Source organism: Tursiops truncatus, chromosome 7 (assembly GCF_011762595.2).
Source record: "Tursiops truncatus isolate mTurTru1 chromosome 7, mTurTru1.mat.Y, whole genome shotgun sequence".
Lineage (NCBI taxonomy): Eukaryota > Metazoa > Chordata > Mammalia > Artiodactyla > Delphinidae > Tursiops > Tursiops truncatus.
Window position 1 is genome coordinate 35,921,520 of NC_047040.1, and position 24,711 is coordinate 35,946,230.

General features: G+C 38.1%; 1 protein-coding gene across 3 annotated transcripts in view; it reads left to right on the forward strand.

Moving 5' to 3' along the window:
- Positions 1-24,711, forward strand: part of SATB2 (SATB homeobox 2) — a 196,268-nt gene that overhangs the window by 159,356 nt on the left and 12,201 nt on the right. The gene's annotated exons all lie outside the window — the stretch shown is intronic.

Sequence of the window (24,711 nt, forward strand, 5' to 3'; positions counted from 1 at the left end):
GTGGGGCATGGGGTCTTGATCAGAGAGCATAGGAGAGACGGTAAAGGACACAGTGAAATGCTCTGCCTGAGATTTCCTGTCACCTTTCCCCTTACTCCACCCTCACATCCCCTGGGGAGAAGCCAGAAGCCAGTGGGGCCATTATATCACTTTTCATCCAAATATTGACATCTCAGTCAGTGCTCTCATGCTCTCATTGGTCACTTTCCAAAGTCATGGAGTGAATCGCCCAGATCGTTAGACTCATGAGTTCATAGAGCTATACACATACAGGAGCCTCTTATAATATCCACAGTGAACTCAGAGGGGAGGTAAAAAGGGGTACTTGGTTAATAAGTGGGAGAGCCCGCTATCCAGGCTCTGGATTAGTGCTTGGGTGACTCATTCCCCGGAGATGAGTCCCAAGTCTTACCCTTCAGGACCAGCCTTCCCTCTCTTGTCCTTTCCTAGCTGGGGCCTCATCCAAACACCAGGGCACCTCCTTATAGATAATTAGACCAATGTGCTGAGTCACATGGAGTGGTGGTTTTTAGATTTTGAGTTTTAGTAGAAATTAAAATTAAACAGGGGCACATTGTAGGTTCACCAACCTTTTATTTTAGAAAATAAATTTATTCAAAAAATTCAAGGTGGTGGAAGTAAGAGCAAATACTGAAATGGAATGTACTTTAAAAATATTATTTTGGCTGAATTAGAAAGACCATTAAAATTAGTTGTTATAAAATATATTTACAAATAAAAATTAGTAAAATTGTCTAAGTAAAAAAAATTCAATGGGCATTCACGTTTGTTATTCATATATTTCATACAATAAAATAACAAACAAATTAATGAAAAGGATAGCCTTAGGCAAAAGATCTTACAAATGTATAAATTCAGTCATATGAAAAACTCACCATCACCCTTGTTTTTCTCATTTTGATGTGAATTGATCCAAACATCTGTGTTGAACCAACACAGGGCCAATGACTAGCTTCAGGAAACTACTGACTTTGTGTGGACTTTTCATTCAGGGTCCATCTTAGTCAATCCAAGCAAGATAGAAACAGAACAGGAGTGAAAAAAATTGATTTATTGTAGACATTAGTTGCATTTCTTTTTTATCATAGGATGATGACAAAGTTGAAAATTTAGAGAAGTTTGAGATAAGGATACTAATACTTGTTTTCCATTAAAATGAGGACCTCCCTTCATTTGGATGATGGCTCTTGTATATTCCTGTCTCCATTCTTTGTCCAGAAATTCTCATCTCTGTGAGGTCCCTGTGTTTAGGTAGCTAAAATGACATTCAACATCGTATTTTGTCTTTTAACTGACCATTCTAAGTAAAGTAAATCTTAGAAGCAGGCAGCCAATTGATTTATGAGTTTTATTACCTTTTATGTTAGTGTGTCAGAACTAAAGTGTGCTGACAATAATGGCTAAGAGTCAGTCTGTAATTTTCCTTTTCAGTTTTAAGCAGTCTGTGGCTATTAACATTAACTTCTGATATCACTAAGAGAATTCACTTATTTTATAAAAGATTATTCCTATCACTCAGCTCTTAGCTAAAGAGTTTACAAATAAGGTAATTTTCTCTACACTGACTTTGTCTTAGCCATTGACCTTGATCCCAGAACAACTGTGAAAGTCTCCAATACATCACTTATTTTTTTTTTTACGTCATGCCTGTCCAGATGACACTGCTTTGAATGCTGTATTTCTCTTCCGTGATATGAAAAATGAAGAGAACTTGAACTAACCAGCAAAACTCTTGAGACTGGAGAATAGAGTTAGCACAGCCTCTGTGATTTGGGAAGGACTGTATTCAAAAAGGTCCCAGACTACTTAAAAATGTCTGTAATTGTCCAGAAGTTAAGCTGTTGGACTCAGGGTTGGGATTCACTTGTGCCTTTGTATCAATTAAAATTTTAGGAAGATATAATTGCTTACATGTTTTAGGAATTTAAAAATTCATATGTTGGTAGTACTAGTTTGGTGACGTTACATTTTGTCTAATTAGGCAGAAAACACACCATTTTAAAATTTTTAACCTCTTTATTGGAGTATAATTGCTTTACAACAGTGTGTTAGTTTCTGTTTTATAACAAACTGAATCAGCTATACATGTACATATATGCCCATATCTCCTCTCTCTTGTGTCTCCCTTCCTCCCACCTTCCCTATCCCACCCCTCTAGGTGGTCCCAAAGCACTGAGCTAGTCTCCCTGTGCTATGTGGCTGCTTCCCACTAGGTATCTACCTTACATTTGGTAGTGTATATATGTCCATGCCACTCTCTCACTTCATCCCAGCTTACCCTTCCCCCTCCCTGTGTCTTCAAGTCCATTCTCTACATCTGAGTCTTTATTCCTGTCCAGCCCCTAGGTTTTTCAGAACCATTTTTTTTCTTTTTCTTTTTTAGGTTCCATATACATGTGTTAGCATACAGTATTTATTTTTCTTTTTCTGACTTCACTCTGTATGACAGACTCTAGGTCCATCCACCTCACTATAAATAACTCAATTTCGTTTCTTTTTATGGCTGAGTAATATTCCATTGTATATATGTGCCACATCTTCTTTACCCATTCAACTGTCGATGGACACTTAGGTTGCTTCCATGTCCTGGCTATTGTAAATAGAGCTGCAATGAACATTGTGGCACATGACTCTTTTTGAATTATGGTTTTCTCAGGGTATATGCCCAGTAGTGGGATGGCTGGGTCGTATGGTAGTTCTATTTTTAGTTTTTTAAGGAACCTCCGTATGTTCTCCATAGTGGCTGTATCAATTTACATTCCCACCAACAGTGCAAGAGGGTTCCCTTTTCTCCACACCCTCTCCAGTATTTATTGTTTGTAGATTTTTCAATGATGGCCATTCTGACCGGTGTAAGATGATACCTCATTGTAGTTTTGATTTGCACTTCTCTAATGATTAGTGATGTTGAGCATCCTTTCATGTGTTTATTGGCAATTTGTATATCTTCTTTGGAGAAATGTCTATTTAGGTCTTCTGCCCATTTTTGGATTGGGTTGTTTGTTTTTCTGATATTGAACTGCATGAGCTGCGTGTATATTTTGGAGATTAATCCTTTGTTAGTTGCTTCATTTGCAAATATTTTCTCCCCTTCTGAGGGTTGTCTTTTCGTCTTGTTTATGGTTTCCTTTGCTGTGCAAAAGCTTTGAAGTTTCATTAGGTCCCGTTTGTTTATTTTTGTTTTTATTTCCATTTCTCTAGGAAGTGGGTCAAAAAGGATCTTGCTGTGATTTATGTCGTAGGGTGTTCTGCCTATGTTTTCCTCTAAGAGTTTGATGGTGTCTGGCCTTACATTTAGGTCCTTAATCCATTTTGAGTTTATTTTTGTGTATGGTGTTAGAGAGTGTTCTAACACCATACACAATTTCATTCTTTTACATGTAGCTGTCCAGTTTTCCCAGCACCACTTATTGAAGAGGCTGTCTTTTCTCCATTGTATATTCTTGCCTCCTTTATCAAAAATAAGGTGGCCATAGGTGCATGGGTTTATCTCTGGGCTTTCTGTCCTGTTCCATTGATCTATATTTCTGTTTTTGTGCCAGTACCATACTGTCTTGATTACTGTAGCTTTGTAGTATAGTCTGAAGTCAGGGAGCCTGATTCCTCCAGATCTATTTTTCTTTCTCAAGATTACTTTGGCTATTTGGAGCTTTTGTGTTTCCATACAAATTGTGAAATTTTTTGTTCTAGTTCTGTGAAAAATGTCATTGGTAGTTTGATAGGGATTGAATTGAATCTGTAGATTGCTTTGGGTAGTATAGTCATTTTCATAATGTTGATTCTTCCAATCCAAAAACATGGTATATCCCTCCATCTGTTTGTATCATCTTTAATTTCTTTCATCAGTGTCTTATAGTTTTCTGCATACAGGTCTTTTGTCTCCTTTGGTTTTTAAATTGTTAAATATGGGTGAAATCAGTGATTATTAAGAGGCTCTGATGATGCAGCATATTAAAATACACACAGAAGTCCACTCCACTTGTCACGGAAAGGTGCCATTTAAGTTTCTTTAAGCAGTTAGGGTACACTATTTCCCAATTTTTTTTTAATTATAAAGATATGAAATGGTGACCTTTGTGCATAATTACTCACCAGATATAGTCTGTTAAATTAGAGATCCACAGATGTACTGGATAAAAGAAAGAGCTTGGAATCACCCCCTCCCCATTCAGTGCTTTCTGTGATGTTGAGAAGTCCGTTAAGAGTCAGAGCCTCTTTCCTCACAGAAGGAAGGAAAATTTTCTTGCCCTTTGTTTGCAAATAGTTTACTAATTGGTAGTCTTATATTGCATGCAGATGTGTTTCTTTTTTTTTTAAGCCCATGAAAGGTTTGAAAAATTCAAGCCCACGTTTAGAAATTAGGATATTTCATTTAAAATCTGGATTTCACATAGCAATCCAGAAATTCAGAAGATCTGACCCACTGGGCCACATGGCTGGAGCTGACATACTCTATTCAGGACACATCCTTGCCATCCTGCTGCAGGATCCCCACTGCCCACATGCTATTTCCATGCACATATGTCCCATCCACTTTGTTCACTTAGGCTGCTCCTGTCCCGTCACTCTGTCCCATTGAGACCAGCTTGCCCCACGAGTCCTACATCCGAAGCTGCCACACTAAAGCCACACACACCTTTGCCGTGTGCTTCTGATTTCTTCCATGGTAACCATTGTGTGTCATTTATTTTTATAATTTTAACACCTAACAATCCTTGAAATGCATATTTGATGGAATTTCCCTTCAGGGATGAAGCTAGGTTATAGTTGGGCTTGGGTCCGCTAAGGGGTATAGTCGGCCCTAGGGACTTGGGGGTCCTGGAGGAATGAGATGTTTTTTCCTTGGGAATTCAGTTCTCTCCAGGTTTGATGTCATATGGAATTATCCCGTTTCTCCAGTTTTCTTTCTGATATTCTAAGTCTCTTTTGAACCCCCATTTAAGTTCCTACTGTCTAAAACATGATTTTCCAGGCTCTGAACACACCTTGCAAACTAGATTCACCTACACTATGGACCCTCAGTGGGGGCAGTATTGCCCCAGGGAGTAAACATTGATTCTTGGGGGCATAAAAATCTTGTTTACAGTTGTTTATTGCCCTCCAAAGGGACATAGTACATAAAGAGATATTCTGTATATCTGGTATTAAAATTTCATGATGCAGGGAAAATGATTAGGAAAAAATGCCTACAAAGGCTCCTTTGGGGAATAATAATGAAAAATAAATGTTGCAAAATGCTAATATACGTAATATTTCTGGTTCATGTATGGATAGCGCAAAGAAGACCAACATAGGTGAGATGAAATGGTATGACAAACTAAAACATTCCACGAAAAAGGTGAAATACATTCCATTGTTTACCTCAAACGGTCGGAGACAAAATGATTTCTTGTGGTTGTAGTGATTTTACCCCTAGTGGTTATTATGACCTGAGGCCCTATCGTGAGGGGCCTCAAACTTAGAATCAAAAACTAGTTAAGTCAGGGTATTCATTATTACCAACTCCATTTTACAATTGGAAAAACTGGAGCAGAGATGAAGAGCCTTGCCTGAAGCCAGGATCGCCAGCTGAATGAAAACACAGGCGTTTTTGGCATTCAGTCTTTCCTCTGATTTCACTCTCAGTGCAGTAGAGAAGAAAAGACATCGCTCATGCTATGACTAGGTCACTGAGTGGGGTTGATTGGGAAGCATTTGCCAAACTGTTCCTGTCTGTGCAGTTTGTGCTTTATTGCTTTATTATATTTCCACCACAGTGTTTCCATGGGTTATTTTGTAAGTCCAGGAATTCTGAGCTTGCTGCTGTGTGGTTTCCTGACAAGTACTTGTTTTAAAATTCCATGCCGTACACTGAGGAAGAATGTGAGAGACCTGGTGTGTGACAGCTGACACCAGCTTTATACTTCAGCTTGTCTGCATTGCCACCCACTCAGGGTATTCTCAGCATTTTCTAAGCTACCGAATCCCTGTGCTGATGTCAACCCGTGGTTCTCAACCAGCGGTGACTTTGCCCCCATGGGCTATTTGGCAGTGTCTGGAGACATTTTTGATTACTATAACTTGGGGATTCTACTGATATCTACTGGGTGGAGGCCAGGGATGCTGTCAAATGTCCCATAATGCACATGACAGCCTCCCCACCAAAGACTTATCTGTTCCACAGTGTCAATAGTGCTGGGGCTGAGAAACCCGTGTAGAAACCCCACCAAGGTTGTGGGGGGCAGCATCTACTTGCACATGTGAGAAACTGAAGCTTAGAGAAGTTTAGTAACCTGCTCAAAGTGGGACCTTAAATCCACATTAGTCTACATTCAGCGTCTGACTTTTTTCTCTGTGCTAGAAAGAACGGCTAAACATGCAGCAGCCAGCCTTCCCTGAATACTTGCTGTTATAGCTGTCTGGTATTAGGCAAAGCTGTTTACGTACATCATTTAATTTTTAATCATTCTACTGAAGAGATCTAGTTTTGTTAGCTTCTTTTTTACAGGATATTCAGTGCTGTGAAACCTGTAGCTCATTGGTGTGATGTCAAAGAACTGATGTGACTGAAATTTTCACTTTCTCTTCAGCTTTTTCGGCATTTTTGAGGTAGCTTTGGAATGTGACTCTCATTGCTAGTGTTTAAGGGTATTTGAAATCTATGATTAAGCCCTGAGAATTTGATCATGGCTTTCTGCTTCAGCTGTAGGTATATTTTGATTTGTGAATTTGCTTTCAAAAGGACAGTGTCTAAGAATATAAATAAGCTAATTAATTAATCAATTAAGGATGTTTGCAAATTCTTTAACCAGGTTACTAGAAATTCTCCCATTTTGGATTCATTCCAAGCTCCTATTCAAAGCCTGCTATCTGAATGTGGCTCTAGAGGTTTGAAACTCTACCCTAGTTGTGAGGAAATGTGCAGATAGACACCTGCCATTTTAGATGAAGTATTATAGCAGTTGGGTATACGTAGGTCCTCAGTCGGGAAAACTTTGGGAGTCCCTGACCATCAGTCAGGAGCCACGCTAGCCTTTTTCTTATTAATGTTATGCTATCCTTCATGCATTTATTCAACTTGGAGAGCGTTCCTCATTTCTTTGTGACCAGTTAGCCTTTCAGCACATCCAAACTTTTAAATTTGTCACCAGGAATATAGAAAGATTTGGAGGTTATTTACAACTAACTCTTTTTATTCTAGAACATGGACATTTCTATCTTGGGTTCAGCTTCTTCCAAAGTGTAGTGAACAGGTTTCTCTTGGTGGTGATGTGAAAAAGTTGAATAACCTCCTTAGAGTTGCTAGCTGATAGATTGGACATTAGCTATGGCTTTGTTTTCTCTACAGATTTAAGCAAGTTGCTTGTCTACTTTTTAAATTTAAAGTTTCTTAAAGTAATTTTTTTTTCTTTTGCAAGACATAGAAATTCCAGCTTAATTATTGGAGACATATTCAAAGAAATTGAGGATGAAAGAACTTCATGAAAATCCAGGTGTAGGGCTGTGAATATGTGAATTCTCTGAACCTGGGACTTGTAATTCAGCAGCTGGAGTTCGTGGATTCACCCCCTCCTTTGCAATCCTGGATATAACATACCCCCTCCCCATATCAGCTTCTTCCTGCTATCAGTCTTTTTCTTTCTGCTCTCATCTGATTTACCATTTACTCTATAGTTGTCTACCATATGACTTCTGCTTACTATGCATAGTTTCTCTGAATTATAATTCTACCTTCTCAAAACCTTGACCTGCCCACGACCTCTGCTGTACCTCATGACTTTTTTGTATGCCTTTATGAAATCCAGCTTCTGTTACCCGCTCTTATTTATTACTTTAAATACTTATAAGAGAGAAATTGGCTGGTCCACCTTATTCCCCATGAAGGCAAACTTTCTTGACACTTAATTTCCAACCAGTAATGTGATGCTTAATTTGGAAGTCACTGCATTTTAGAGAAAGGGCTTTGTTGGGCACAAGGTTAGAATGACCTCAAGGAGCATGGGAAATGGAAAGCTAGCTGGCTGCAGACCACCTACAGGTAACCTGTGAATGCCATGTCCTTGTGCTGGGAAGTTAAGGCCCTTTAGGAGCCCTGCATTTGTCAGGATAGATGGTAGCAGGTATGATTAACAAGTCTAATATAAAATTCTCATGGGGCTTCCCTGGTGGCACAGTGGTTGAGAGTCCGCCTGCCGATGCAGGGGACACGGGTTCGTGCCCCGGTCCGGGAAGATCCCACATGCCGCGGAGCGGCTGGGCCCGTGAGCCATGTCCACTGAGCCTGCGCGTCCGGAGCCTGTGCTCCGCAATGGGAGAGGCCACAACAGTGAGAGGCCCACGTAGCGCAAAAAAAAAAAAATTCTCGTATCAAGGGAGATTTATATGACTTTTTAAATGTAAAGTGCTCTGGACATGTAAGCAGTAAGGAACTAATGCCTAAGAGTGATTTTAAGTTTGTGTGTATCCAAAGTATTATGCCTTTATATTTCATTGCAGTTTTTCTAACATTTATCATGTACATCCATGCTTTCAGGCACTGTGCTATAGATCCTGATAGGAATTAAACTTAAAATTTTATCATACTCTGTTCTGGCTCTGCCTATTTACTGTTTTAAAGCAGGTTCAACGTTTTACCAGGCTTATCATTTTAGTAATTGGAGTTAGCTTTCTATTTCTCATTCTTCATGGGGTTGTTCCAGTGTTTTTGCCAAGCAGAGCTTGCCCTATTAGTGACTAAATCTTCACAACACACCACCTTCCAAATTAAACATCCAGGGTTAGCTATTGGTTGGAAGTGAAATGTCAAGCAGCTGGGTTCCACTTCTCCCAGTCTTTTCCTGTCCTGTGGCAGCATAGAGAACCTTGGTTTCCTGAGTAGCTTGCTCTTCCATAATTGCTGTGTTCTTTAAGTAATAGTCTAATTGCATTTTTGAGAGGCAGCGCAATCCCTTCAGCTCATGCTGTGGGTTACTGATATACTCCTTGTTTCTCAGATCCTAAAACTGAGTAGAAGGCACTTTGCCCAATGCCACTCTATAGGTGAAGGGAAGAAGCAGGATTAGCTGTGTCACTTACATCAGGACAAATACTCCTCACTGATACGAGTTTCTGCACTGCTCAGTGCTCAGAAACCACTAAGATCACTAATATAAATTACATTTATTTATGTCTGTTTTTAAAGGTTTTGGGACAGCAAGGTACTCCTCATATATATTGTCATATTCTTTTCCTTCTGGTAAAATTAAAGTAAGAATATTATAAAACCTTTAGCACCTTGGCCTTTTCTTGATGTTCTGATAGAAAATGAGACTAAACATAATACTTTTGAACATAAAGCTTAGTTGTCTTTTGAAAAATATATATTGCTATGGAATAGTTAGAGAATGTTCTTGCTATTGTTCTGTTGGCCAACTCAGTGTAGCTATTTTCTCCCTCCCTCCCTACTTCCTTCCTTCCTTTCACTCTCCTTTCTTTCCATAATCTGAAACGTCTGAAACACTTTTTTTTTTAAGCTGAGAGAGCTTAGGGCAATGACTAGTAAATTTTGTGATGGGGCAAACTGATTCAATGCGAGCAATGTGGAGCAAATTGAGAAAGAGAGGCAAAAGAGACCAAGTCAGTGCGTTCACATGCATCCTGCCTTCTCCACCCACAAAAAAAACCAACAATAAACTTAAGGCACTTGTGGACATTGATGTGTCATTGTTCTCATGAAGGGCCTTGCCACATTTCATCTGTGAGAAGGAAAATACCTCCTTTATACTTTTATAGATATCTAGCAAAGTCTGGCTTTTGGCAAGGCTGATTAAAATTGACTGATAAAACTGTTTTCAGACCCAAGCTGCAGACACAATTGAGAGGTTGCCATTTTTATTCATTGGTTCAGCAAATATTGGTTGGGTTCCTTCAGTGTGCCAGGTGGCGTTCTAGGCACCACGTATATAACAGTACATGAAACAGAGTTTCACATTTCACACATCTATTGAGCAGCTCTCCCCTTTACTCACGTAGATTGCATTTTTAAACAGACTTCATTTTCCCTCTGGCTGCCTTGCCTTAACCTAGAATTCGGACTACGATTTAGTGGAATCCATAGATTGTATTCCTTTCTCCGATCCCGATCTTGGGTGCCATCTCTGTGCCTCAGTTTTTCCAGCTGTTTCCCGAATGTACTGGGTAATATCTTTAAAACACATAGAGCCTCTCAGAGATGACATTACCTTAAAAAAAATGTTTGAAGATACCAAAGCTAACAGATCTTCTGAGTCTATTCTCTAGAGTCCAAAGAACTTCATCCATGTGGAGAAGCCCTTCTCTGCAGATGTACATTTCTGTTGCTTCTGCAAAGACAACGAATACCTTTCATATCAACAATTAACTATGAATGAGAAGCATTCCAGTAGAAATTTTAAGGAGGTAGTGAGAAGCAGCTCCCATAGTCCTTGAACAACACATTTTCTGCCACAACGAGCTCATTATTAAGAGGGACTAGTTCACACACCTGACCCTCCAAAGGCCCCAGCTTTATCAACACCAATGAGCCAGGTGGTTGGTTCAAAACAGTGAATTAGCCCATACCCCAGTGCCAAATAATAAGGTTGCCACTTGGAGAAATCATCCTGAGTGAAGAGAGAGAACATGACCAGGACAAAATAAGAAGTGTCTGTCTGTGTGGTCGGGGTGAAATTAGGGGTGGAGTAGACATGCTTATTATCCATCTGTTTTTCATCAAAACTGTCTTTAAAAATGCTACTTGGGTCACTAATCTACATATGCAGTTCTTTGTAAAACTATGTTAATCACTTCTGTAACACATTAGAATCCACAAAGTTGTGAAGATGCGGTAATGATGTTTTAGTCTCTTTGGTCCAGTATTAAATAAGCATTTACTATCAGCAGCTCTGTACAGGCTCTGACAGACTTAAGGAGAATGAAATTTTCTCTGGTCTTGAGTCGCTTGGAGGCTACCAGGGAAATGAATACAGACTTTTGCAGAACAGGCTATGTATTCGTAGGCTGAGCAGAGATACAGAATTTGCTAAGATCTTAAGACAGTCTTTAATGGGTCCCACATACTGAAAATAATAATGGGTGGTTTTCGTGTTACTTCAATTCCTGGCATCACGACCTGGAATTCTACCTCTTTCCCTCCTAGATAAGCAAGTAAACAGAAGAGGAAGTATGTATGAATAGTGTCATTGTAGAAGAATAGAAATCAGTTCTAATTTACCAAAAACAAAACAAAGGTAAAAAAGTAAAACATTTGCAAATTTTACTATTGATGGTAATGAATTATTTAAAGTGTAGTTCATGACAAATGTGTCATGTACTCCATGATTGAACGACACAGGGTTAAGAACCTGATGATAAGTATAACCATTTGATTTTAATTTTGAAAAATCATGATGCCTTGCTCACATAATGGTAGAAACAAACATAAATGCTTCTTTTGAAGTCAGCACCTTCTGATTATGATTTTTAAAAGCACATATAAAGTAGATGACTGGTATTTGCTTAAATCTGAGTGTAGTTGAAAAGTTCTTAAATACAAAAAATTTTTCTGTATATGTTCATTAACCCCTAAGCCTTTCTATTCAGTGTTTCAGGAACTAGAGCATCTTGTAAAGAAAGAAACTACTTTCTATTTCCAATGAACCTTTGACCAAACGGGAAAAAAGATGATAAGGTAAAGAAAAGGGCCTGTAAGTGACATTGACTCCAGTCACAGGGTTGTGACCTTGGACAAGGGGTTTTGTCCCTTAGAATTTCCTTTTACTGTTTTGTAAACAGTTATAACCTGGATTAGGTGATCTCAGAGACTATTCCTATCTGAAACACTCATTCTGTGAGTTGGTTCATCTATTTCTGATCCCCATTTGAGTATTTTCATGCAAATGTAAAAAACAAAAAATAACACAAAAACACATGGCCCCTGGGAGGTTTAAATGCATTTTGGAAAAACAAATTAGCATCAACATAACAAATTATGAACACCTTATAGGGGCTCAGAGAGATCCAGTTGATTTTCTTATGATTGATAGTTACGACAATTACAAGAGAAAGCCAGCCACTGAGTTTTAAACTATCGTAGCCAAACCTACCTACTGTGGCTTTTCAGCTGTTTCTGTTTAGTGTGGAAATCTAATGTAGCTGAAAACTACTGCTGATTTTTATTAAGTTGAAGTCTAGAACTTCCCCTTGTAATGATAGACAAGCATACTTTCAATTAAAGGAAAACTGCCAAAGTCCTGAAATTCATTTATTTTATTATTACTCGGTTTAACCCTAGAAATGGGAGATCAAGCAAACTAGATAGATTTGACAGTTCCGAGGTCACAAGTTCAATTTCTTCACAAGTTGTTTCTAGATCTAATTCGCTGCAAATCATATAGCCCTTCACCTTTTGATATGGAATCTTTTAGGGAATTGTATATCACATCAAGTTCATCCTAATCCCTTTGGGGCTGGGAAAATGACAAGCAAGTTGGGCCAGGTGAAGGAATTCCAGTGACCAAGTCTGGAAAGCACAGGAGGGACGGGTATCACTTTCGGTAGCAGATCAGGGTGTGCTGGAGTAAGCTTACACCAGTTAGCAGGAACTGATGGTTAAGTTTTCAGGAATTTTGGAAGCTGGTTTTTACACCATTAGTAGAATGGAACTGGCCGTGGTTGAATTATTCACACTGTAAGAACTGGCAAATGATTCAATTGGAGCTTTTTTTCTGTAGAGAGTCTGTTGTTAAACATTTACCAGCACAGCACTGAATAGACTCCAATTAGCTTTTTTTTTTAAAAAGCTCTGTGGATATCCATGTATTTATTTTTCATAAGTGAGACATGCCAAAAGCCACTTTATGAAAGAAAGGTTTAGGTGTTTCCATAGCTGAATGGCTGATTGGTATTACAGCTAACTTGATCACTCAGGTATCAGAAATAGTTATATATTTAAACAACCGTCGTTTCTACTCTTTCCTCTTCATGCTCTCCTTTAGTTTACATTTATTGCTCCATGTTCATGGCATTTGTCTTTGCATTTCTTTCTGTGTGTGGTATACAAGGCTAACTGAAGTACCTGGTTAGATTCATTTTGCAGAATCAGAGCCATGTAACGTAACGAGTCCATTACGTTGGGATTCCCTAGTGCCAAACACCCAACAGATTTGGGTAGAACACAGGGGCAGTTATTTTAACAGAGTTACTTTGTTAGATATGATAAAGTGAACCCTGACAGTGCACTTCAAAATGAGGAGTCGATTATTTTTTCAAAGTACTCTAAACTTAGGGAGCTAAAATCTATGATGTGAATGCTTAAACATATGTGGATATGGAAAGGTCTTTTTATTTCTATTATGATCTAAATGAACAGAATGTGCCAAAGTGAGCATATACTGTTTAAGTGCAATGTATACATGCAAATGGTTTCTTAAATATAGTTTTTCTCATTTCAGTTTTTTGACAATTCGTGTCAACAGTGTACTCAAAACTGTGGTACTAGAAGAGCAGAAAGGGAATTGTGGTTGACACATGTCAAATATTTCCATGTAGGTATAATTTAGGAGTATACGTTTGAGAGAAATCCTTATTTGAGTTTGTGCTTCATGTGAAATGAAAGCCTCCCAAAGAGATAAAGCTAAAATAGTCAAACTGTGTGTAGTAAGTTAATACAGTCATTTCCTTAGTAATGAAAGGAGAGAAGCAAATTGACGGATTCTTTTGCTTGTAAAACATAATCTGGATCAAATGCATCAGTATGTTCTATCAGTTGATGAGTCTTTGATATATCTTCATTTTAGAACTACTGAGGTACCAGAGGAGAAGTTTTCTTGTCACTTTATTTGCAAGAAATCAACCAATTTATTTTGAGCTCCTAGAATAGATATTGCTAGAGATGGCATGCTGTACTTTGATGATCTCTTCATGTTTGCATATGTGAAGCACAGTTGTCCAGTGCACTCTATGAACATGTAATGTCCTCTGTGTTCTGTGTCACCATTACTCACGTATAGAACGTGTATGTAATCAGTTCCTATTTTATGTCACATTCATCTGCATTTGCAGCATTTCAAAGACTAGTCTGAAACATCTTGGCACAGATGGGGAAAGCAGAGTTGCTTATAAGTTCCAGAACTACAAAGACACAGATCAAACATATGATATTAATAAATAGCTTGGATGGGGGGAGGGGAAGGATTAAAAATTAGGTTATTTATTTAGAAAGTTGAAACTCTCCATTTGTGATCATTACTCTGTTCTTGAAAGGAAATAGGTGCTGGATTTTGTGTTTTGTTTTTTTGCTCCAATCCTCACGTTTCCCTCCTCCCCCTTCCTCATGTTTTGAATTAAAACCTAAAGACAGACTGAAAGAGTATATATAACTGCAAAAAGGATGTGGTAAATCATGGCAGAAGTTTGTGATCTCACAGACATGGTGGTGTCAGGGGCTGAAGACCAAAGGCGAATCCTTAGCTTCCAGTGGATTTACTTGAAATCCTTCACCCTTGTAGCCTATCATGGATAATAGCATATCATGGATAATTACATTTTTACAAACGGTAGAGAAAATCATTTTGACACACACGTAGTATTTTCTAGCCAGACCAGCTTTTCAATCTTTTACAGCTTTCATGCATTAAGGCTCATATTTTCTTTGTTTATTTTTAAAATATTATCATTAATAATAGGTTTGTTCTGCGGTCAACCTCTGAGTAGAAGATACTGAGGAAGACCCTTTTTCCCCTATTTGTCCTAAGTCAAACATTCGATACCTTTTCCTTTGTAGAAGTTTGTGTTACTCGTGTTTTTCATTTAAAAAGTTATGGCAACCGAATTTTCATGGAGATTTTTAGGAGTTTTGGTCATTTTTCAGCTTATTGCTATGTGAAACAGAATGAATTGTGTTTAGTGACCAATCACTGGGGGAAAAAAACAACAGAAGAAGAAGTCATAGAAGAAATAGTGTCATTGACTTTGCACTACCATGAGATGATGTGAATTCCGACCAGGTGAACCTGAAGAAGGCTGTCCCCATTAGCCACTTACCTGCTTCAAAATTCCAGGGCCCAGAAAAAACTGGGGGACAATATTCACTTTCTTAACCCTTTCTGATCAGATGTGGTATTTCATTTTGAAAATGAAATTAATTCCCCTGAGGCCTTTGAAACTTTAATAATACCCAATAAATAAAATCATATCTAATAACTCAATGGTTTCATTTGGCACCATCATCGTCTTCTAGATGTACTGCAACTGCAGAAACATAAATACTTGCAGGCTTCGAAAGCCCAGTTTCTATTTGCTAAATAAACTTAGCTGCTTTAAATTCCTCTGTGTATAGTCATTAATACAATCCACTTTGACAGCATTTAATTAAAGTGCTTTTCTCTATTAAATTCATTAAAAGTTCTCCCCCAACCCCACAATGTGTATAACTGCTTTCCAGATGCTGAGTGGCAGGGACCTGTGAGGCTCACTTTAAATAACTTCTCATTTCTCTCTGAAAATGTTTATTACATACAGTTTAGAAACTGTTAAGTATGACTTAGGAAGAAAGTCAGATTTCAGGACATGCTCATCCCTTCAGCAATTTCTTAAAAAAAAAATTAGTTTAACTCATCTGAATAAGCATTTATTATCTGCATAGTCTTCTTATACTGTGTCAACACTCCTAGGCACTTAAGCTGGGAGGTAATAAAGATCCGATTTCCATATCAGAGTTGGCGAATTTGCATTAGTTCTCAGCAGGTCTTGGCCTGAATGCCTTTTCCTGCAGATTCAGGGAGAGTGAGCTGAACAGTCCAGTATTAATAGATTATTGACAGTTTAACGTCTTGGCACCTACTTAGCCCATGAAGTGTAATAACCAGGAAGCTGTCTGATATGAAAGCAGTCAATAGCATTCAATCAAAACCTTTCAGTTAATTGCTGGTTGACCTTAGAGATTTCCTTTAGGCAATGCTGTCTTCAGTTTAGACCAAAAGGACTGTATTTATTTGTAGAGTTTATTCAGAGATGATTATTTAATATCCATTGCTCCAGTATATGTGGTAAAATTTGCCTTTTCTGTGTCTACCACATGAATTGTCTTTTTGGCAGTGCTTTTCACAAATATTCCCTTTACCAGTTCTACTTTGAAAATATCTCATTAAATCTGTTCTCTTCTCAGAAATAGAAAGTTGGGAATCTTGAGGGAACACATGATCAAGTGTTTTAATATGATAATAGAGTTTTTTTTTTTTTTTCTTTTTCTGCGGTACGCGGGCCTCTCACTGCTGTGGCCTCACCCGTTGCGGAGCACAGGCTCCGGACGCGCAGGCTCGGCGGCCGTGGCTCACAGGCCCAGCCGCTCAGCGGCACGTGGGATCTTCCCGGACCGGGGCACGAACCCGTGTCCCCCGCATCGGCAGGCGGACTCTCAACCACTGCGCCACCAGGGAAGCCCGATAATAGAGTTTTGATAGAATTCTTTGCTCAGTCTGGAATTATAATTCCAACGGAGAATCTGACAAAGCTAAAAAGTATGCTCTCAATAAGGGTAATTATATAATCCCTTAAAGGCACTGCACCTGAAAACAAAAATGTTCTTTAATGCCAAAATGCTTTTCTGGTCTCTGTAAGTATAAATGAGATGGCTTATATTTAGTTTCTAGATTCTTTCTTCATGGATTTTTTCCCCCATGGTTTATTTAGTTTTAGTTGAATGTTTCTAAAAACAAATTTTAATAAAATCTAAATAAACTACAAAGGTGGCCAGGAAGCAGCAAAGGCCATTTCTGGCCCTAACTTTAAACCATTGGCCTTACTCGCTTTGGACTGTGTGGTGTTGGAACCACAGTGGTTGACTCAAAGTGGCGGCAGAAATACATACTTTGAAAATAATTTTGTTACTTTCCTTTCTTTTTGGTTCTTCCCACGCGAGTTAACGTCACTGTTTCTCCTCTAAGGATAGGCATTTAATATTTGTTTTGGAAAAGACCTACAGTGCTTTCCATAGCATTATGTAGATAGGCAGCGTTCCTTCGCATTTCATTCCATTGAGGGCCATTACTGTCTCAGGCTTTATTGTGCTACCTGTGATCCATTTTTAAGCAAATACGTCTAGTTTTTATAATTTTCTCTCATTGTTACTTGTTGTTTTGCCTCCAGCAGCTTTTTTTTTTTTTTTTGTCATAGAAACTGTCTGCTGGAGACCTTTTGAATTCTCTTGATAGTAGAAATATTTCTTGAGATTGGGGAGGGGGAGAGTGAAGCAAGCTGATGAATATGTCAGTTTTTATCCCTGACAACAGTGACACCCAGAACGCATGTCTCTGAATGTCAGTAATTTTCAGGCAGATAATTGGGGCGGTGGGGGGGGGGGACAGGGGCAGAATTAAAGAACTGCTTGAGCCGCTGTATGGTACTGGTGGCTTGTGCCAAGTGTGTGTGTCTGTGAGTCTAGTAAGTCATTACGAACTAGTGTGATTTAGCCCTTTTCAGTACTAAGTGTATTTTTAAATGAGTGTCGGTGTGAACTGGCCACTTTTTCCTCCCTTACAGCTATTAGACGTTTTCTAATTTTTAAGAAGACTTTTGGTCTATATAATATGGCTATTACCAATACAGAAGTATTCTGGAAGTTTTAGGATAAATTTTAAGTTTCCACTATTCTCTCAAAACACAGTGCCTGACCCTGTGCTAAGTGCTGAGTGTGTGGAGGAGAATGTAACACAGAATCTATCCCTAAGGAGCTCACAGATTCGTGGAGAGACAGGTGTGTGGACAGATGACTGTAGTACAGCATGTAAGTAAGTACAGAGAAAGAAAAGCACAAAAGATGGGCACATATGCCCAAAACCGAGTGGGCCGGAGGACCCAGAAGGCTTCTAGGAAATAGTGATGCTAGGGTTCCTTACAGAATTCCTCACTGGAGGAGCTTTCCAGGTAGAGGGGACAGAGGAGGCAAAGGCACTGAGATTAGAGGGGCAAAACAGCACGAGGGTGGGAACTATAGCTTTTAGAACCATTGGAGCACAGCCTGAAAGGCAGGGTTCAGGAGCAAGGACGGAGCAGGGTCACCTGCTGCACTCAGGTCATGGAGCTTTCTTGGATGTGCGAGAGGCCTTGACCCATCCTGAGACCACTGAAGGCCTTTCGCAAGATGCTGTGTTGGCTGTGGCCGGGAGGCCTTTTGCGAAGTAATGGTTACTAATTCAGGCAAGAGATTTTAAAGTCTAAATAACAGCAGTGAGAGAAGAATGGAAAGGGGAAAATTAACCAGCAGCACGTGGGATTGGCTAGATGTGGAGGCTCAGAGGAGGGGGAAGGAGTCAGCGAGAACTCTCAGATCCTAGCTGGGGCAATGTGGGGTCTTGGAACACCAGTCGAGAGCAGTAATGATTAATTCCCTGATAATGTCAGTTGTAAGTGTGTTTGTTTTGTACTGAGTTTTCAGCTATTAAATTAAATCCACCCCTAAGCAGATTCACATTTGGAAGTGTAATGACTTGACAGTTCTAGTTTCTGAGGACGACCTACACAGGATAAGCAAATATGCTTAGAAAAGCCAAGGCAACGTGGCACAGAGACAAAATTGGACTTGCTTGGTGAATCTGAGTAGATAAGGATGCTGCATGACCGGCCTTATGGGAATATAATGGTTCATCGGCAGCTTGGAGACTAGAATCTTTCTTGTGGGAAGAGGAATTGCCAATCCAGTTACTTTGCCCCGGGGAATTAGGAACTGGGATTTCTCTTCCCAGTGACCATCCTTGGTACCCTGGGAGCAAAAGACTTATTTTCCTGAGTAAACCACGGTCTGAGTAAGAGTGCCTGGCCCTGTCTGCTTTTCCTCTCGCACCTGGTGTATTTACCACAAAGTTTAGAAGCAAAAGTTTCTCCATACCTGATTAGTAAGATGATCGATGTGGACAATGTAAAACCAGTATCCTCGTAATGAATTAAACGTGGTTTCAAATTTAAAAGAATACTCTAGAATTAACCTTTCGGAAGTTTCACCTCACATGATTTAATTTTTCCATATTCTTTTTTCCTTGAAAGAAAAGAAAACCAAGGAAGCCAGTCTCTGATGAAATTAAATGAAATTGAAAACTAAAGGGTATGTTTGATAAGCTCTCATTTGACACCTTTTCACTGCTAAGTCACAAGGAATCTCTGTTGACACTTCCTAGAGATCAGTGGCCCTTACCTCACAGTCTGAGGGGAAAACCCTTCCTTGATCATTTGACTTTGTTTACCCAGTTTGGACGTTAGGGAATAATAAACCGTAATATGTCCGTGGTGTGGTATTTCTAGATACTTTATCTTTTACCAGAGTGGTTGATTATAATGCACTGCTTAAGATTTGCTTTCTATAAAAGGAATATTTGTACTTTTATGTGTTTGATTCACACAGTGCAGTTTTCTCAAGTCCTGTTATTAAGTGGTTACATCCAGAAAGCAAAAAATATGCTGAGGTAGTATTTTGTTGGCGAACATCTAATATTTTCACTAACCATAACTGTCAGATTGTTCTGACTTCTGAGTGCCCCAACTGTAAAAATTATACAGAAAATGTGGCCTATCAAGGGATTCTAAACAGCCCCATGTGAGACCTCAAACACATGGATTACCTTCTTTCTTCCCCCCACCCCCCTGGTAAAAAATCTAATCCAAACACCCTTTCTCCTTAAATAATTTAAACACTCTTCTTTAAGAAGCTGGAACGCAACATAACTGCAGTGTCACTAGTGCCATTACAATTATGGGGATTTTTCATCTTATACTGAGTCTTGGCTGAGTTGTGTCAGGCAAAATCTCTCTTTTTTGTTCTGGCAAATTTTGACAAAATTGGGTATATATATATTTTTAAATGGTATCCAAAGATAGAAAAAGTAAAAATTCCTTTATTACCCACTCAAAATTAACATTTGGGAGAGGAACTTCTCCATAATGTATTATAATTTTTCTTAACTTGTTTGTCTTCACTTTTAACCATACACTTGAAACATTGAATAGTTTCCTCTGTCATTTTTAGTGTTATTTTTATATTTTAATTGGAAGATGTTTATTCACACTAAAATGAATTTTTGTTCAAAACTTTTAAACAGAATAATTTTTGTATTTTTCCCAATTTTCCACCTAAACAGCAGTAAGGGCATGTTTGTTATATGTTAGACTCAGGGGTTTGTGATTTGTGGATCAGAGTTCAATTTTGTGTATGCATTTTCTCATCCGAAGAATAAATACAACAGGACCTATCGCCATTGTGAGATTAGTTTGTTATTGTTTTTAAGAAACAAGAAGGCCAAAGGATGGCGAACCACTTGGAATACATACTAATTATAGGATTTGAATGATTAAATTTAACATACAACCCCCAACTCACATCATATAATCTGTATGTAAATCAGGAAGAATGATGTTTTAGTTCAATGAAGCTTATATAATTTATTGAGATCCTATGACTTAAAGTGTACACATTCTTTCCCCCATATCATCTTTGTTTCTAAGTCATTCTTTACCAAATAGGTGTTTTCAAGTTATTTTTGTCATTGGATTTCTAAATAGTAAGAGATTTCTAAGTGGTTTGAATTTTGACTCTAGTGCTTTACCTCAGGAATCATTATTTTAAGTCTTCGTTGATGCAGTTCTTGGCTGCCTACATGATGTCTGTTCTTGTAGAATATATATATTCTCTACCTCCTTTAACTTAACATGTTTTCACTTAAAAGGAATTGAAACTCTGCTCTAGTTAAACTTGTTGGATGCAATTTATTTATCTGAAGCAGTTTCTGTACAAGCATAACTCAGAGATATTGCCAGTTCAGTTTCAGACCACCACAATAAAGCGAATATCACAATAAAGCAAGCCAGTGTATATGAAAATGATGTTTACACTATACTGTAGTCTATTAGTTGTGTGGGAGCATTTTGTCTTAAAAAGAAAAAAAACAATGTATATACCTTAATTTAAAAATACTTTACTGCTAAAAAAATGCTACCCATCATCTGACAATGTGGGGTTGCCACAAACATTCAATCTGTAAAAAACGCAATATCTGAGAAGTACAATAAAGCAAAGCTCAATAATGTATTCTATTCTTTTAAGCTTACCTTGAATCTGTTTTAAAAAGTCAAATTTCAGAGCTTACTGGGTCATGCATGTATCACTGGCATTTGATGAAGTTGTTTTCATTTGGTTTACATTTTTACTTCACTTGAGAATTATTTAGCCAACTAGATTAACTGTTTAAGAATTCTAATGGATCATTCTTATCCTGAACCTTTGCACATCTTTCTCTCTTGCCCTTTTGCCATTGATGAAGTGTCATGAATTTCCACGTTGGTTCTTTTAATACCATTATGAATTCCAGGTACGTATATCATCCTAACGTTTTACACTCTTCATTATCTTTAACTTAACTTTAACTTGATGTAGGAGCTCTTCTTTCATCCATGCTGGTGCAAAAGCCACTCTTTTCTCAACTATACCAATGAAACAAGTCATGCAGTCATTTAGAAATCTGAATCCCAGAGGTAACTGTCAGCTCTGGTCATGTTACTCTTTACTCATTTTAACTCAAATATAAGGTCTTTAAAGACACTTTAATATTATCTGTACCTTGAATCTGATCTTCAAAAGATAGGCCTTCTCTATTCATTTTGAGGCAAAGTTTTGTGTTTTGGGACGACATTGTGAAAGGTGGTGGAGGTGTATGGAAACAGGAGGAAATGGATGCTCATGGGTGTCAGGCAAATGGGATTGGGGTAGGTGGGCTGGGAGATGGTTTCTCCCAGGAAGAAGGACACATGGTTGTGGCCTGGACTTTCCTGAAGAGTCTGCTCTTCCTGAATTCTCCCATGAATTCTGTTATGTTTGTGGAATGATTTTGGTCACGTTAGGTCCTAAATGGGCAAATAAACCTATATATCCTATGACGCTGATGAAGGGAAAGTTATAATTGCCATTAGGTTCAATATATGTCTATGTTTTATCTCTCTTACATTCTAATAGGAGAGAGAATTGTTTTTTATGTGTCATGGAGTCTATTTGATTGAAATATGGCTACTCATCTTGACCCTGCTTAATTTGCTATCAGCTCATCTCCTTATATTGGAAAAGCAGCTCACCCAGCTAGCTACCTCTTCAGGGTTTACAGATTCTGGCCACTCCCCAAAGTCAGATTGATGACTATGACACATTTTTTAACCCAAGCCATATCGAAGTCGTTGGTATAGTTGTTCTCAATTTGTTACCAAAGAGGAAATGATATAAGCCAAAGGCTGTTTTAAGAAGCTTCCTCTAAACCCCCAAGTTTATTTTAACAGATTATTGTGTCACAGTGTTTTTATGCTTTTATCTTTGGCCAAAGTGTTTATTTTGAGAAACAATTATTAAACTGCATTAAAAACATACACGATGTTCCAATACCATCTTGGTTACAATATTAGAGGAAACTCAGACTAAGGCTGGATGAAATTGAACACATATTTCCATGTTAGACTTCCTACCGTTTTGCTTGTTTGTATTGATTTCTCTCGGCATGGTCTTCTTTTATTGAACTCTACTCTTTTTTTTTTTTTTTTTTTTGGTTCTTATTCTCTCCCTCGACCCCCAACCCCCAACCCCCTTCCCATAGCTGTATGTGCTAAGAGCAATTGTAAAAGGAGACCAACTTATATTAAACCTGCCTGGAGTCAAAATGTAATCTAACACCTGTAGTCCACAATTTGTCATCACTTCATGGATACTTTTTTTTTTTTAATAACAGATTTCCTGAGTTTTGACCTTAGGATACTGTATAATCCAAAAAAAAGCAACAAAACTAAACCACGGTTTTTAATAAGTCTTATAACGTTAGGATGTGAAATTAGAACCATAAGAGCCAACTCAAGTAACATCATTTGAAGTTAGAAATAGTGCTGAGTTGTGTACCTAGGCTGATATGTTTTGCCTGTGAAAATGTCTCAGAGATAAAGTCAAGAGGCAAATCGTAATGCATGTGTACTTTCTCCTACACTCATTCTTTCAGACTTTCCTAGGTGACTGAGATCAAGTAAGGATGTTATTAACTGTAAGGTCCATTTTGTATTTTATAGTAAAGTGCTTGGTTTTCATTAGGGGAAAGACAAGGCTATATATTCAAAGTGATTCATGTGGTACAGAGTTTTCAAACTTTTTGGTGTCAGGGTCCCCTTTCACTCTTACTATTAAGGACTCCAAAAATGTGCATATCTATCAATATTTACCATATTAGAAATTAGTTCTGAGAAATCTTTTAAATGTTTGTCTGAAAATAATTATAAATAATATTTACATGTAAATGATATATTTTATGAAGATAACTATCTCCAAAACAAAAAAAAAATAAGTAGAGTCCCATTGTTTTACATATATATTTGCAAATACTTTTAATGTCTGACTTAATGGAAGACAACTGGATTCTCATAATTGCTTCTCATTCATTCTGATACAAAGTGTAGTTTTGGTTGAAGTAAATGAAGAAAATCAACCGTCACACAGACATGCAATTAGAAAAGGAAGGGATATTTTAATAGCCTTCCCAGGAAATTATGATCATTCTTCTTCTATACAAAACTCTACAAGTGGTAGTTTCTTAAAGGTTGGCTGCAGAGTAGAATCTAAAATCCTATCAGTGAACTTTCATACTTTTTCACATTATAATTCATTGGTCTGCCTTGCACTTTGAATGGATCTTTTACCTATTCATAATTTTATAGTATCATGCAGTGCTCATTTAGAAAATATTGATATATGGAGTTATTCAGATCTTCTAAATGTTGACACATTTCATTGTATGACATATTTTTTAAAATTTCTTAAATCACCGCCAGTATCATCAGGGAAGTCTTTACGTATTAGGGAACTGCTAAGCTTTTAGGGAAGCTACAAGTTTTCCAAAATTCTGATTTTTGCTTGAAAGGTAAAATTTAATCATTGGCAACAAATACTACCAGGTTTTTGGTTTTTTTTTTTTTTTAATTGATAGGTTTACTTTATTTTTAAGAAAATATCTGCCACATACCCAAGTCTGAATAATCATAGTTTGCCTGTTGGTTCCTTCAAGTAAAAATGATATTTATTCCAAGACAAAGGTGCTAGTTCAGCTGTCAGCTCCTACCATCTCACAAATGCTCTTTCTCATGAGAAGCACAGAAGTGCATGATGTGTATTTCCCAGTTCCTCACACAGACTATTAAAATGAAGTATACTCAAGAGTTGAGATTTAACATAATTAATACCACATTACTGCTTCATCAGGATATTCTTAAATGAAAGTTGCATGTTTACTGTGTGTATGTGGCAGTGAAGAACACAACTACTGGTGAAGTTTGGTGCCACTGACTTGACTTATGCTAACAGGCCAGCAGTTTCCCCACCATTGCTTTTGTACCATCAGTACAAGTTTTAGCACCATCAAAGAGGCAACTAATGTCTCAGTTTTGCTATGAAAATAGTTTTGATTCATGGACCTCTCTGTGGGGATATCGGGATTCCCCCAGGGGACCGTGGATCACATTTCTAGAACCGATAAAGGAGGTCTTCTTAAGAGGATCCCAGGTTGTGCATATAGAAGGTGTCACCCTGAAAGGCATTATGATTATGAGGTGTAATTCCATGTGACAGATGCTTTAGCGGCAACTTCCACGTGCTGGTGCCATGTGGAAGAACTAAGATGTGTGCAGTATGTGAATGAAAGAAATAGGACAGCT